Source organism: Pantherophis guttatus, chromosome 7 (assembly GCF_059756535.1).
Source record: "Pantherophis guttatus breed Tessera chromosome 7, ASM5975653v1, whole genome shotgun sequence".
NCBI classification, from domain to species: Eukaryota; Metazoa; Chordata; class Lepidosauria; order Squamata; family Colubridae; genus Pantherophis; species Pantherophis guttatus.
In genome coordinates, this window is record NC_142069.1 from 2,097,501 (window position 1) to 2,112,645 (window position 15,145).

General features: G+C 46.0%; 1 protein-coding gene across 2 annotated transcripts in view; it reads left to right on the plus strand.

Annotated features, from left to right (window-relative positions):
• Positions 1-15,145, plus strand: part of IRF5 (interferon regulatory factor 5) — a 42,143-nt gene that overhangs the window by 13,623 nt on the left and 13,375 nt on the right. The window lies entirely within an intron of this gene.

Here is a 15,145-nt window from a genome sequence, read left to right on the forward strand (position 1 = left end):
GCGAGATTCGAACTCACAGTAATTGTAGGCAGCTGGTGTTAATCACAATGCTTTTAGTCTGCTGAGCTATCCAGGCTCCTGATTCCTGTATTCAGGATCAGATGGAGCTCTCAAACGGTGTGTGAAATGGAGGCTCGGGAAAATAATGCTTCTGTTGATCAGTTTGGCCAAATATTCAGTTTATCTTCTGTTCGTTTCCTCTCGTAGCTTCTGATTTTTCTGATCGTTCGTTTTTTTTTCTCTCTCTCCGTGTTTCTCAATGGACAGAGATAACTAACGGGAAAGGGGTCGGCAGAGCAAATCTGGAGAAATCAACAAGATAAATAAATAGAAGAGAGTATCTGTAGCTCAGGGTTGTACGGTGGGGGTCCTGGGTGGTCTCTGAGCTGGGGGGGGAGGGTATTCCTGCAAACGTTTCATGACCCAACTAGGTAACGTCATCAGTGCTAGGAAGGAGTGGGGTTTGCAGGGAGGAGAAGGAGGAGGAGGGAGAGGGGGAGAAGGAGGGGAGGAGGGATGGAGGAGGAGAAGAGAAAAGAAAGAGAAAAAGGGAAGGAGAAAGGGAGGAGAAGGAGGAGGAGGGAGAGGGGGAGAAGGAGGGGAGGAGGGATGGAGGAGGAGAAGAGAAAAGAAAAAGAAAAGAGAAGGAGAAAGGGAGGAGAAGGAGGAGAACTGTGGGGTCCTTGGTGCTCTCTGAGCTTAGTTGTTTTCCTGAAGACGTTTCATGACCCAACTAGGTAACTTAATCAGTGCTAGAAGGGAGTTGTGGAGGAGGAGGAGGAGGACGAGGAGAGAGGGGAGGAGAAGGACTATGGGATCCTTGGTGCTCTCTGAATTTGATTGTTTTCTTGCAGACATTTTATGACCTAACTAGGTAACTTCATCAGTGCTAGAAGGGAGTGGGGTTTACAGGGAGGAGGAGGAGGAGGAGGAGGAGGAGGAGGAGGAGGAGGAGGAGGAGGAGGAGGAGGAGGAGGAAGAGGAGAAGGAGGAGGAAGAGGAGGAGGAGAAGGAGGAGGAGGAGGAAGAAGGGAACAATTGTGGGGTCCTTGATGCTCTCTGAGCTTTTCTTGTAGACGTTTCATGACCCAACTAGAGAACATCATCAGTACTAGGAGGGGGTGGGGATTGCTCTCTGCTTATATAGCCCTGTCAGCGTTTGTAGGAGGGCTGTTTTCTTCTTGTCAATTCCGTCATTGGGATGGTGGTTACTGCTGGATTGTTGCTCCGGAATTAATCCGGGTATTATTCCCTGCTTATCTGGGTGTCAATCATCGGCAAGGAGGCGTTGTGGTGTTTGTGTTTTAAATTGACGCTGGGGTGGAATGGACGGGTTGTCCAGGACAGCGTTTCTCAACCTCAGCAACTTGAAGATGGGTGGACTACAACTCCCAGAATTCCCCACCCAGGGCTGAAAGTGGATGTGGAAGGGATGGTGGGGGATTCAGCCTCATTTTTCTTGCAAAATTGACTTAGAGAATCTCAAGTGACTCAGCCGGCGTTCATGCCTAACACAGAACTAGAACTCACCGTCTCCTGGTGATTGGCCCAAAGTCACCAAGCCAACTTTCATGCCTGAGGTGGGACTAGAATTCACCATCTCCTGGTGATTGGCCCAAAGTCACCAAGCTAGCTTTCATGCCTAACAAAGAACTAGAACTCATCGTCTCCTGGTGATTGGCCCAAAGTCACCAAGCTAGCTTTCATGCCTAACAAAGAACTAGAACTCACCGTCTCCTGGTGATTGGCCCAAAGTCACTCACTTGGCTTTCATATCTAAAGCGGGACTAGAATTCACCATCTCCTGGTGATTGGCCCAAAGTCACCCAACCAGCTTTTACTCCTAAGGTGGGACTAGAACTCACCATCTCCTGGTGATTGGCCCTAAATCACCCAGTCGGCTTTCACTCGTAAGGCGGGACTAGAACTCACCGTCTCCTGGTGATTGGCCCAAAGTCACCCAGTCGGCTTTCATGCCTAACACAGAACTAGAACTCACCGTCTCCTGGTGATTGGCCCAGAATCATCCACCCAGCTTTCACGCCTAAGGCAGGACTAGAACTCCCCATCTCCTGGTACCTTCACCATTATACCAAACCAGCTAATTATAAACAAAATAGAATTTAAGACAGAGTTCATAATACATTTATGAAAGAAGCTGAATTGAGGATTAAATCTGGTGGGGAAACCGAAGGGCCAGTGACGTGGGAAGGGGCTTCTTAAGACCCGTGGGTGGGGGGGAGTAAAGGAGAAATTGGGGGGATCCAGAAGCCGCCACGGATGAAACCCACAAGGGAACGAGCCGCACAACAGAAGCGCAGGGAGGTGCGTTCGAGTCCCCGCGTTTGAATGAAGGCTGGGCAGATTGCACAACGACGCTGCGAAGGGAAGGGCTTTTTTTTTCCGAGCGAAAGGGGGAAGTTCGAGAAAGTTGCGGTCAGGTGAAGGTGGGGGTGGGGGTGGGGGCTCCCAAAATGGCAGAAGTGAAAACTTTCAACCATGAAAATGGGGCAGATCGGTAGAGGGACGCCAGGCAGGTGTGCAAAAAAAAAGTGCAAGAAGGAAGAAAGTGTTGGGACGTGCAGGGAGCGGTTTTCGGGTGAACGTGATGTCTTTCTTGCTTTACGGATAGTCCTCAACTTGCAATTGCTCGTTTAGTGAACTGTTCAGTTACAACAGCACTGGAAAATGGGACTTACGACCATTTTCAGAGTGACGACTTTCGCAGCCTCCGATTCGCTTAACAACTGTGGCAAGAAAGGTCGTGAAATCGGGCAAAGCTCGCTGAACGAGTGTTTTTGTCTTCGCCAGAGAAATTTTGGGCTCAGTTTTAGTCGTAAAGCGAGGACTACCTGTATTTATTTTTTTTTAATTGTATTTTTCTGCACATTGGCTTCGCTTGGAAAAGGATTGTGCGATGGTTGTACGTAGTGCGATGGTTGTGCGATGATTGTGCGCAGGTGAAAACTGCATTTGTGAGGCTATCAGCCCGCTCCCCCCCTCATTTCAAATTCCAAATACTGGCAGTCCTCGATTTACGACCAAAACTGGTTGCTAAGGAAGGCGGTTGTTAAGTGAGCCGTGCCTGATTCTACCACCTTTTTGCCCCGGCTGTGAAACAAAGTGCTGCAGTTGTTAAGCAGATCATGCAGTCGTTAAGCGAACCTGGCTTCCACCATTGATTTTTGCTTGGCGGGAAGGACACAATACGAGGATCGCGTGACTCCAGGATCCTGCAACCGTCGTGAATTCATGACAAGATCCCGAATTCCAATCACGTGGTCGCCGGGATGCTGTGACGGTTGTAAGTGCGAGGACGGCTCGTGAGCGCCCTTTTTTCCAGCGCTGTGAGAACTTCAAATGGTCGCGAAAGGGAACGGTTGTAAGTCCAGGACAACGTGGATGTGAGGGCAGGTCGAGTGAGATTCGTCAAGAATAAGAAACTGATTGCGTTTTATCGCAATCCACAGAGGCTTAGTTTGGACTAAAATCCAGAACTGACTCTGGACTCCTTTAAACAGATCAACAGAGTCGGAAGGGACCTTGTAGGTCATCTAGTCTAGCCCCCCTCCACCCAAGCAGGAGACCCTCCACCATTTCCGACAGATGGCAATCCAGTCTCTCCTTGAAAGCTTCCACAGATAAACTCCCACAACTTCTGAAGGCAACTTCTGTGCCATTGAATATAGAATAACAGAGTCGGAAGGGACCTTGTAGGTCATCTAGTCTGACCCCTTACCCAGCAGACCCTCCACCATTTTTGACAGAAGGCAGTCCAGTCTCTTCTTGAAAGCCTCCAGGGATGGAGCATCCACTCAATTGTTAAATGAGTCACACCGTCGTTAAGTGAATCTGGCTTCCCCACTGAGTTCGCTTGCCGGAAGGTCGCAAAAGCGGATCGCGTGACACTTGCAACCGTCATAAATACATGCCAGTTGCCAGGCTTCTGAATTTGGATCACGAGACCACGGAGCTGCTGCAGCGGTGGTAGGTGTGAAAAGTTGTCCGAAGTCGCTTTTTTCAGCGCCGTTGTAACTTCGGTCACTAAGCGAAACGTTGTAAGTTGAGGACTCCCTGTGTTTATTTGTCGTGTTTAGAAACCGCCCTTCTCCTTCTTAGAGAGCCCTCAGCGGTGATGGCAGCCGGTTGGGATGGGACCAGGCGCAAAAGAGCTTTTGAAAAGTATCCGTGTGGTAAGTCCACCTCCGTTGTGGCCCGTCAGCGGCCTGTGCAGCTAGTAGCTGATTCCGACAGCGAGGAGGCTGGTGTGGTGCTGTGCCAGCAGCCTGTGCAGCCGGCACTCGAGTCGGACAGTGAGGAGGCTGGAGAAGATGTGGTGCCAGAGGCGGGGATTCAGCCAGGGCCTTCAGAACCTCTAGAAGCTTCCATGGGTGAAGAGGAAGAAGAGGAGGAGCCTCTTCTCGATGCACGGGCGCGCAGAGCTGCCAAAAGGCAGGAGTGGCTCCTCAGGAGGAGGTCTCCTCGAGAGTAAGGCTTGGGGCTAATTGGCCACTCCCTTAGCCTATTTAAGGAGGAACGCCGACTGAAGCAATTTGCAGGGAACAACTTCGTTCACATACCTTTGTGTCTTGTCTTGCTTATCTTATCAGCTTCCTGCAAATTGCTTCTGGGCATTCTGTCAACCTTAGTAAGTTTTCAGTTATTATTCTTTGAATTCTTGGCAGCTGTTAATGCAATTAATTAAGAGCCGTTGTTGTAAAAGACTGGTTTATTCAGTAAATTAAGGTTTGAACGGACTTTGTGTGTGCTGCGTTCTTTGGGAGAACAGCCTCGTGGGTCCCCTGATTTCTCCAAGCAGCGTCATGCCAGCTCTCCGCCCCTCCCCCACTCCCATTTTGAGGGCCACTCGGTTTCATTTCTCCTCTTTCTTTGCCTCTTTCCTCATTTCGAGAAGAAAGTTCACACCATGACTCACATCTACAGGAAAAATGGTCACCCAGCACCCGAGCCGTCTGTCTGGATTTTCAGTTCCTGGAAGTTGAACTCGTTGATGTTTCATGGAAGATTTCTTCGGGTCTCCCGTCATAATTTGGAGAGGAAACCCAAACAGCTGTGAAGACGGGGAAGGAGTTCGGGAGAAGACACGCCTCAAAATATATATATATATATTTTGGTCCTCCAGAAATATATATATGCAGTTTTCTTGGAGGGGTGAAGGATCTCGAGGTCGGATAAGGAATGGCAGAATCCGGGGGCGGCGTCAAAAGAGAAATCAGCCTAGCATCCCTACGTCGCCACAAGCGAACGAAGTCCGACCTCCCTTGAATTCCATTGAGCCTTATCTGACTCTAAGCTGCGGACGACCATTCGTTGAGAAGATTCCCGCACGTGGGAATAAACTACTTCAGCAATAAAGTAGTTTAATCGAACTTCCCGGGTGTGGACCCAGTTTTTCGCCCCGACCTTCCCTTTGTTTGTTTTTTTAATAATTTTTTTTTATTTTTTAAAACAAACAAACATTTAATACATCAACCCTCCCTTCCCTGTGACGCCTCGGTGTTATCTTCTAGGCTTCTTCTCCATCTTCCATAAGTTTCTTCTGTCTTCATCTTCATCCAAACCATTCTAACATTTCATTTCTAAATCAATATTATAGTCATCATTTGTACACAATTATAGTATCAGTCATTTATATCTCTTTTCCAACCAACTATAAAAATAATTCCGTGTTTTAAAATATTCTGATTCCTCCTTGTCTTTAATCATCAAAGTTAATCTATTCATTCCTGCACAGTCTAAAAAATTTTTTTATTACTTCTTCTTCCAAAGGTATTTTCTCTGATTTCCAATTTTCATCATACACAATTCTTGCAGCTGTTATTACAATGTATAATCAAATATACATTTCCTTACTAATTTTTTCAGATCGTATAAATCTTTTTGTCTTCCTTTTGCTTTTGAGGGTCATGCAATGGCCCATCCCGAACCCCCAAAACTTTTATCGTGTTGTCAGCTGCCAGGAGTGGCTCGATAACTGAGGTGGGTGACATATATAAATTGGGAAAATAAATAATAAGTGTACCGTCGAATCGGAAGGCGCCCTGCAAGAAGCTGCTTGTCGGAAGGGCAGCGTGCCGTGTTTCACCCACAAATAAACAAGAGGCTTCATTGCACCCAGGGCTGTTATTAAAGTGAGCCCAGAGTTGTCAAACTGGCTTACTCTCCTGCACACCCAAGGTGATGAAGCCGGCCTTTGAAGGAAGTGTGTCCTTTTGCACACTTGCAAACCAAATCCCTGTTTTTTCCTTACTGGCTCGCTTGCTAGCTAAGTTTGTTTGTTTGTTTCCTCCCCCTGTTACTAACTCAATGTGCAACACACACTCCTCTGCCTATTTTCTCCCGCAACAACAATCCTGTGAGGTAGATTGGGCTATGAGAGAGAGAGAGAGAGACAGACAGAGAGACAGACAGAGAGACAGAGAGAGAGAGAGAGACAGAGAGACAGAGAGACAGAGAGAGAGGCCCAGGCCCAAAGTCACCCAGCCGAGTTTCATACATATGGTGGGACTAGAACTCATCGTCTCCTGGTGATTGGCCCAAAGTTACCCAGATACCTTTCATGCCTAACACAGAACTAGAACTCATCATCTCCTGATGATTAGCCCGAAGTCACCCAAATGTCTTTCATGCGTATTGGGACTAGAACTCACCGTCTCCTGGTGATTGGCCCAAAGTCACCCAGATATCTTTCATGCTTAACATGGAACTAGAACTCACCGTCTCCTGGTGATTGGCCCAAAGTCACCCAGATATCTTTCATGCTTAACATGGAACTAGAACTCACCGTCTCCTGGTGCTTGGCCCAAAGTCACCCAAATGGCTTTAATGCTTAACATGGAACTAGAACTCACCATCTCCTGGTGATTGGCCCAAAGTCACCCAGATATCTTTCATGCTTAACATAGAACTAGAACTCACCGTCTCCTGGTGATTGGCCCAAAGTCACCCAGATATCTTTCATGCTTAACATAGAACTAGAACTCACCGTCTCCTGGTGATTGGCCCAAAGTCACCCAGATATCTTTCATGCTTAACATAGAACTAGAACTCACCGTCTCCTGGTGATTGGCGAAAGTCACTCAGATAGCTTTCATGCTTAACATAGAACTAGAACTCACCGTCTCCTGGTGATTGGCCCAAAGTCACCCAGATATCTTTCATGCTTAACATAGAACTAGAACTCACCGTCTCCTGGTGATTGGCCCAAAGTCACCCAGATATCTTTCATGCTTAACATAGAACTAGAACTCACCGTCTCCTGGTGCTTGGCCCAAAGTCACCCAAATGGCTTTAATGCTTAACATGGAACTAGAACTCGTCGTCTCCTGGTGCTTGGCCCAAAGTCACCCAGATAGCTTTCATGCTTAACATGGAACTAGAACTCGTCGTCTCCTGGTGCTTGGCCCAAAGTCACCCAGATAGCTTTCATGCTTAACATGGAACTAGAACTCGTCGTCTCCTGGTGATTGGCCCAAAGTCACCCAGATATCTTTCATGCTTAACATGGAACTAGAACTCACCGTCTCCTGGTGATTGGCCCAAAGTCACCCAGATAGCTTTCATGCTTAACATGGAAGTAGAACTCACCGTCTCCTGGTGATTGGCCCAAAGTCACCCAGATATCTTTCATGCTTAACATGGAACTAGAACTCACCGTCTCCTGGTGCTTGGCCCAAAGTCACCCAAATGGCTTTAATGCTTAACATGGAACTAGAACTCACCATCTCCTGGTGATTGGCCCAAAGTCACCCAGATATCTTTCATGCTTAACATAGAACTAGAACTCACCGTCTCCTGGTGATTGGCCCAAAGTCACCCAGATATCTTTCATGCTTAACATAGAACTAGAACTCACCGTCTCCTGGTGATTGGCCCAAAGTCACCCAGATATCTTTCATGCTTAACATAGAACTAGAACTCACCGTCTCCTGGTGATTGGCCCAAAGTCACTCAGATAGCTTTCATGCTTAACATAGAACTAGAACTCACCGTCTCCTGGTGATTGGCCCAAAGTCACCCAGATATCTTTCATGCTTAACATGGAAGTAGAACTCACCGTCTCCTGGTGATTGGCCCAAAGTCACCCAGATAGCTTTCATGCTTAACATGGAACTAGAACTCGTCGTCTCCTGGTGATTGGCCCAAAGTCACCCAGATAGCTTTCATGCTTAACATAGAACTAGAACTCACCGTCTCCTGGTGATTGGCCCAAAGTCACCCAGATATCTTTCATGCTTAACATAGAACTAGAACTCACTGTCTCCTGGTGATTGGCCCAAAGTCACCCAGATATCTTTCATGCTTAACATAGAACTAGAACTCACCGTCTCCTGGTGATTGGCCCAAAGTCACTCAGATAGCTTTCATGCTTAACATAGAACTAGAACTCACCGTCTCCTGGTGATTGGCCCAAAGTCACCCAGATATCTTTCATGCTTAATATAGAACTAGAACTCGTCGTCTCCTGGTGCTTGGCCCAAAGTCACCCAGATAGCTTTCATGCTTAACATGGAACTAGAACTCGTCGTCTCCTGGTGATTGGCCCAAAGTCACCCAGATATCTTTCATGCTTAACATGGAACTAGAACTCACCGTCTCCTGGTGATTGGCCCAAAGTCACCCAGATAGCTTTCATGCTTAACATGGAAGTAGAACTCACCGTCTCCTGGTGATTGGCCCAAAGTCACCCAAATGGCTTTAATGCTTAACATGGAACTAGAACTCACCATCTCCTGGTGATTGGCCCAAAGTCACCCAGATAGCTTTCATGCTTAACATGGAACTAGAACTCGTCGTCTCCTGGTGATTGGCCCAAAGTCACCCAGATATCTTTCATGCTTAACATAGAACTAGAACTCGTCGTCTCCTGGTGATTGGCCCAAAGTCACCCAAATGGCTTTCATGCCTAAGGCAGGACTAGAACTCCCTGTCTCCTGGTGATTGGCTCAAAATCACCCTAACCCTCTGAGGTCCTTTGCAACTCCACAATCCCAATTCCTTCATACGGTTTGGGAACGAGATTTCTGCTGATGGGGCCGGAAACTGTATTTGCCTTTCTTGCAGCCACATCATATTCCTGGCTCGTGTCTTTTTCCCAGTCCAGTCCTGTTTCCTTCTGTTACTTCAAACCCCTTTCTCTAATCTAGCAAGTTTTATTTATTTATTTATTATATTTATTATATTTATTTATTATATTTCTATACCGCCTTTCTCCCGTAGGACTCAAGGCGGTGTACAGTCAAGAAAAATATAGACACACAAACATCATAAAATTGCTAATTAAAGTTTTGAACCTTATTCTTAACGTGCCTAGAATCGATTCCTCATTCTGACATGAGATCCGGTCAGTTTCAAATAGAACAGATTGATTTACTGTTTTTTTGGTACTCTCTGCCACCACATACTTTTTCTGCTAGAGAAAAAACAAACAAAAAAAAATAAGATTTTTGGATTCCTTGGAATATCTGCTTTGGGGTTTCCCATTCTGAGTCCGGATCGTTTCCCCGGGGAACTTTGCTTGTCGGAGTGTGTGTGTGTGTGTACCTCGAGACACACACAGACTCCATCGCTTGCGAGAGCGACAATTCATAACTCTAAGGCAGAGGTCTTCAAACTCGGCAGCTTTAAGACTTGTGGACTTCAACTCCCAGAATTCTCCAGCCAGCACAGCTGGCTGGAGAATTCTGGGAGTTGAAGTCCACAAGTCTTAAAGCTGCCAAGTTTGAAGACCTCTGCTCTTAAGGAGTGGAAAGCAAATGCATGGTGGAAAAATCCCAAATTCTGTATAATTAACTGCAGTATCAATAGAAGCTGTAACTGGATTTCAAGGTTGAACATTCTTGGCTGATCCCTGACGTGTTTGCATCTCTCCAGACGGGCTCCTCTCTTAGTTGCTGAACCGGAATTTTGGGCTCCGGCAAAATTTTCCCCTTTCTGCTGGCAGGGAGATTTTTTTTTTTTTTCCTGTCGTAACCCAGTTAAGAACAAGGTTTGAATCATGCCGTGTTTTCTTTGAGAAGACCAGATGTTGGTTTGGCCCAATGTTCTTGAATCTTGGGGACTTGAAGATGGGTGGACTCCAACTCCCATAACTCCTTAGCCAGCATGTTGTAAGAGATATGGACTTCAACTCCCAGAATTCTCTAGTGAGCATGCTTTAAGATGGGTGGACTTCAACTCCCAGAATTCCCTAGCAAGATGAGTGGACTGGGGAATTCTGGGAGTTGAAGTCTACTCATCTCAAAGCATGCTGGCTGGGGAATTCTGGGAGTTGAAGTCTACTCATCTTAAATCATGCTGGCTGGGGAATTCTGGGAGTTGAAGTCTACGCATCTTAAAGCATGCTGGCTGGGGAATTCTGGGAGTTGAAGTCTACGCATCTTAAAGCATGCTGGCTGGGGAATTCTGGGAGTTGAAGTCTAGTCATTTTAAATCATGCTGGCTGGGGAATTCTGGGAGTTGAAGTCTACTCATCTTAAAGCATGCTCACTAGAGAATTCTGGGAGTTGAAGTCCACTCATCTTAAAGCATGCTGGCTGGGGAATTCTGGGAGTTGAAGTCTAGTCATTTTAAATCATGCTGGCTGGGGAATTCTGGGAGTTGAAGTCTACTCATCTTAAAGCATGCTGGCTGGGGAATTCTGGGAGTTGAAGTCCACCCATCTCAAAGCCTACTGGCTGGGGAATTCTGGGAGTTGAAGTCTACTCAACTTAAAGCATGCTCACTAGAGAATTCTGGGAGTTGAAGTCCACTCATCTTAAATCATGCTTGTTAGGGAATGGCTATTGCCTAACTGGTTGGGTTGGCAATATATATAAACCATCAATGCATGTTTGCAGTCAAAATGTAATGTATAGCTTTAAGACTGTAATGCTGTATTGCATCATACTGTATTCTGATTGGCTAGCTCTGTAGCCAACGTACTTAAGAGGAAGCTTGAATCATGGCTTGTTTTTCTTATTACATTATTATTGCTACCTCTGCTCCTCTCTGCCTGTTCTCTCTGCATGATCACTGCTACTTGTTGTTTTCTACTGTTTTACTGATTGTTTTACTGCTGTATTTGTTCCTGTTTGCAACTCCAAAAAGAACTGTTTTATTGCATATGACTACAACAACTGGTAAGAAGACTTTGTTCTTGGAATATCCCTGGATTGACAATTTAACTATCTTTATCTGTGTATGACCTGGATTGTTTATTGGACTTTGCTTTACTTTTTCCTCAAAGTAAAAGAATATCACAACTCAGTGTGTCTGTGTATTGACAGTGCTTAGTCACAATCACTCTCTGCCGTTTTTCTCATGTGCACACCCTTGCTACTCAAGGGTTACTCTGCACATATTCCTTAACAATGCTGGCTGGGGAATTCTGGGAGTTGAAGTTCAGCCATTTAAAACATGCTAGCTTTAAAGAGGTACAGACTGGATTTTGGCATTCTTGTCGTGAGTCCTTCCCGAGAACCTGAAATAGGCAGATGTGAATGTGAATGATGGGTATAACATATCATCGCAGGATATAAGCTGTTCAGAGTCAAAGCTGCCTTCTGCAATTGACTTGATGATTTTGTCAATGCCAATCATTATGGTCAGTTGTAGAGCCAGCCAGGTTTTCAAAGTGGATTTGGCATTTTTGTCCACCACTTGAGTTCTTCCCAAAGGACCTGGGATAGATAGATGTTGTTATTTGATGACGTTAAAGGTTGTCACCGCAGGATGTAAGCTGTTCAAATTCAAGCTGCCTTTTTGCAATTGACTGATGGTGAATTTGTCAATGCCGATGGCATTCAATTGTTTCTCCAGGTGTTTTGAGATGGTGCCCAAATTACCTGTTACTATTGGTGCTACCTCTGCTTTCTTTTGCCATAGTTGTTCTATTTCTATTTGTAGGTCTTTGTATTTTGTGATCTCCTCCCGTTCTTTCTCTTCTGTTCTTCTGTCTCTAGGTACTGCCACATCCAATATCCAAACTTTTTTGTCTTTTTTATCAATAATTGTTACGTCTGGGGTGTTACATGGCAGGTGCTGTCTGTTTGAAGTCTAAAGTCAGAGAACGCTTGAGCTCTTTCATTTTCTATGATTTTTTTTTTAATTTTATGGTCCCATTTGTGGACAAACGACATTTCTTCAAGACTTTTCAATGAGACGTTGTCGCTACTTTGTCGTGCCGTCGTTTGCAGTCAGTCTGTGCGATCTTTAGTATATTGCGGCTCGTTCCACAGTCATCCAGATGTTCAGACTCGATTTGCCATTTTTATCCATCTTCTATCGAGTCCTTTCCCGTGGATCTGGGATAGCCAGATGTGGATGTGCGACGTTGTTACAGATATCGTCGCAGGATGGAAGCTCTTCCAAGTACTGGTTTCCTCGACTTAACGACCACAACGGAGCCCAAAATTTATGTTGCTAAGTGAGATATTTGCTAAGTGAGTTTTGCCCCATTTTACAACTCTTCCTGAGACGGTTGTTAAGTGAATCGTTGTCATTCTTAAGTTAGTCAAACTGTTGTTAAGGGAATCGGGTTTCCCCATGGACTTCGCTCCTCAAAAAGTTGCAAAAGGGGATTACGTGACCCAGAGACACTGTGATCGTCATAAATGTGAGTCACTGGCCGAGACTCACATTTTGATCACGTGACCATGGGGATCACGAGAATTTTGATCACATGACCATGGGGATGGTGCAACGGTCGTAAGTGTGAAAAATGGTCATAAGTCACTTTTTTCCAGTGATGTTGCAACTTTGAATGGTCCTAAACGAAATGTTGTAAATCAAGGGCTGCCTGTATTATAAAGTATTATTGTTATATTATTATATTGTTATATTATTATTATTATTATTATTAAAAAAAGAAGGATGGGGGTGAGATGATGCCGTCTTCTAATATTTGAGGGGCTGCCACCAAGAAGAGGGGTTCAAACTATTCTCCAAAACACAAGAGCAAAGGATGGAAACTAATCAAGGAGAGAAGCAACCAGGGAACTAAGGAAGAATTAACCAGTGGAACTGCTTGCCACCAGAAATTGTGGATGCTCCATCACTGGAGGTTTTCAAGAAGAGACTGGACAACCATTTATTTGAAATGAAATAGGCCGTGATGGCGAACCAATGGCACGTGTGCCACAAGTGGCACACGGAGCCATATTGGTGGGCACGCGAGCGTTGCCCTACCTCAGCTCCAGCACGCATGCGCGAGCTAGCCAGCTAATTTTTGGGCCTCTTGTGCCCAATGGAAGTCGGCAAACGGGCTGTTTCCGGCCTCCGGAGGGCCTCCGGGGAGGTGAGGAAGGCTGTTTTTGCCCTCCCCAGGCTCCTAGAAAGCATCTGGAGCCTGGGGAGGGCAAAAAAACGGGCCCACCGGGCCATTACATGCCAAAAGCGGGGGGAACATGGGGGGATTGCACACGCATGCATGGGGGAGCAGGGCGCAAAGAATTATGGGTGTGGCCACGCACGCGCGCAACCACCCCGCACTCCCCTGGGTTTTTGGCACGCGATGGCAAAATGATTAGCCATCACTGCTCAAACAGGAGACCAGGGGGTTGGACTAGAAGACCTCCAAGGTCCCTCCCAGCTCTATTCTTCTACGTTCAATCCAATGCATCCGACGTTGGTGAGCTGCAGAAGTCAAGCACCTGTCGCTTTGGGAGCATGGGTGAAATAGGGGACCGAGCAGCCGAGCGCCCAAATAAACCCTTGGCAGAGGCTCTCTTTGGAAGAAGAATGCCACCGGGCTCAGCGCTCCTTGGCACCTGGCTGTGGTTGCAAGGGAGCAGTTGAAAGGCTGACCTGCCCCGCTGCCTCGTGGGTGGCGTGGTCGCACCCGTGGAACCAGAATCGGAGGCGTTGCAACTATCCAGAGCGATCAGTCATCGCCACATTAAAGGAAACGGGCGTCATTTATTTATCTCTCCGTCCAGCGTCAATGGCCGCCCATCTCAACAGAAAGTGACTCTGGATCACATCCAGCAGCGAAGGAAAACCATAAATATATATATATTTTTAAAAGCAGTCGCGATTAAGAAGTATGAAAACAATCCTAACCATGGTTAGATAAAAAAATATGGAAATGAAATATGGTAGAGATCTTTATAACACAAGAATTGTAGAACTATATAAAATATAACATAAAGATGTATTATTATTATTATTATCGGATCGATTCAGGATGATGGAATGAATGTTACAATATAAATTAACTCAGATCTTAGAAGATTTTGTACCAAATGAGGGAAGAATAGCTTATAGTCAAATAAATGATTAATGAGGACAATAATACATAGATATACATTAGATCGATACTACGAGAATTTAGGTAAACTGTAAGCTATGAATATGGTGAAGACGCACAAAAGGCTTGTAACCACTTGTGAGTAATTGAAAATGGTTTTATGGTTTTATGTATGTTTGTTTAAAAATAAAAATAACATTTTTCAAAAAAACCCCACAATCCTTACGAAGAGGAATTTAAAACTGGACGCGAGGGAATACGAACGGCAACCTGGGTAGTCCTCGGTTTATAGCCACCAGGGAGCCCAAGGTCCCCGTCGCTAAGCGAGACACCGGCGTGCTGAATTTTGCCCCGTTTTACGGCCTTCCTGGCCACCGTCCGTCACTGCTGCCGTTGGAAACCATAAGGCGATTCTAGGGGAATAAGGAGTCCTCCGTTGCTACATTTCCTATCCAAGAATGCAAGATAACGAGTTTGCAGAAGTGGAAAACGAGGTGGAGAGCTGGATGAAACGTGGGATATAGATATATATATATATATATTCTTACTTCTTCGTAGGGTTTATGTGTGTTTATTTTCTAGCCAGGTTTTCCCTACGTAACCAAGGTTGATTCTATCCCTCTGTTAATGCAGCCTAGGATGGCGTTGGCTTTTTTGGCAGCTGCCGCACACGGCTGGCTCATATTTCTTGTTGGTGGCCTCCTACCTTCCAAGCTTCCACGGGGTTGAGGTTCTCCTGGGTCCCGATGGATGGAGGCTTCCCCAAACCATCCATTATCAAAGGGGAGTGGGGGGGAAGCTGGACTACAGCCTCCGAGCCCTTCGGGACCGCCCCCGGCAGGTTTTCCTCGGAAAACGCTATTTGACGGTTCCAGATTTGGGTTCCGTTTCCTGATT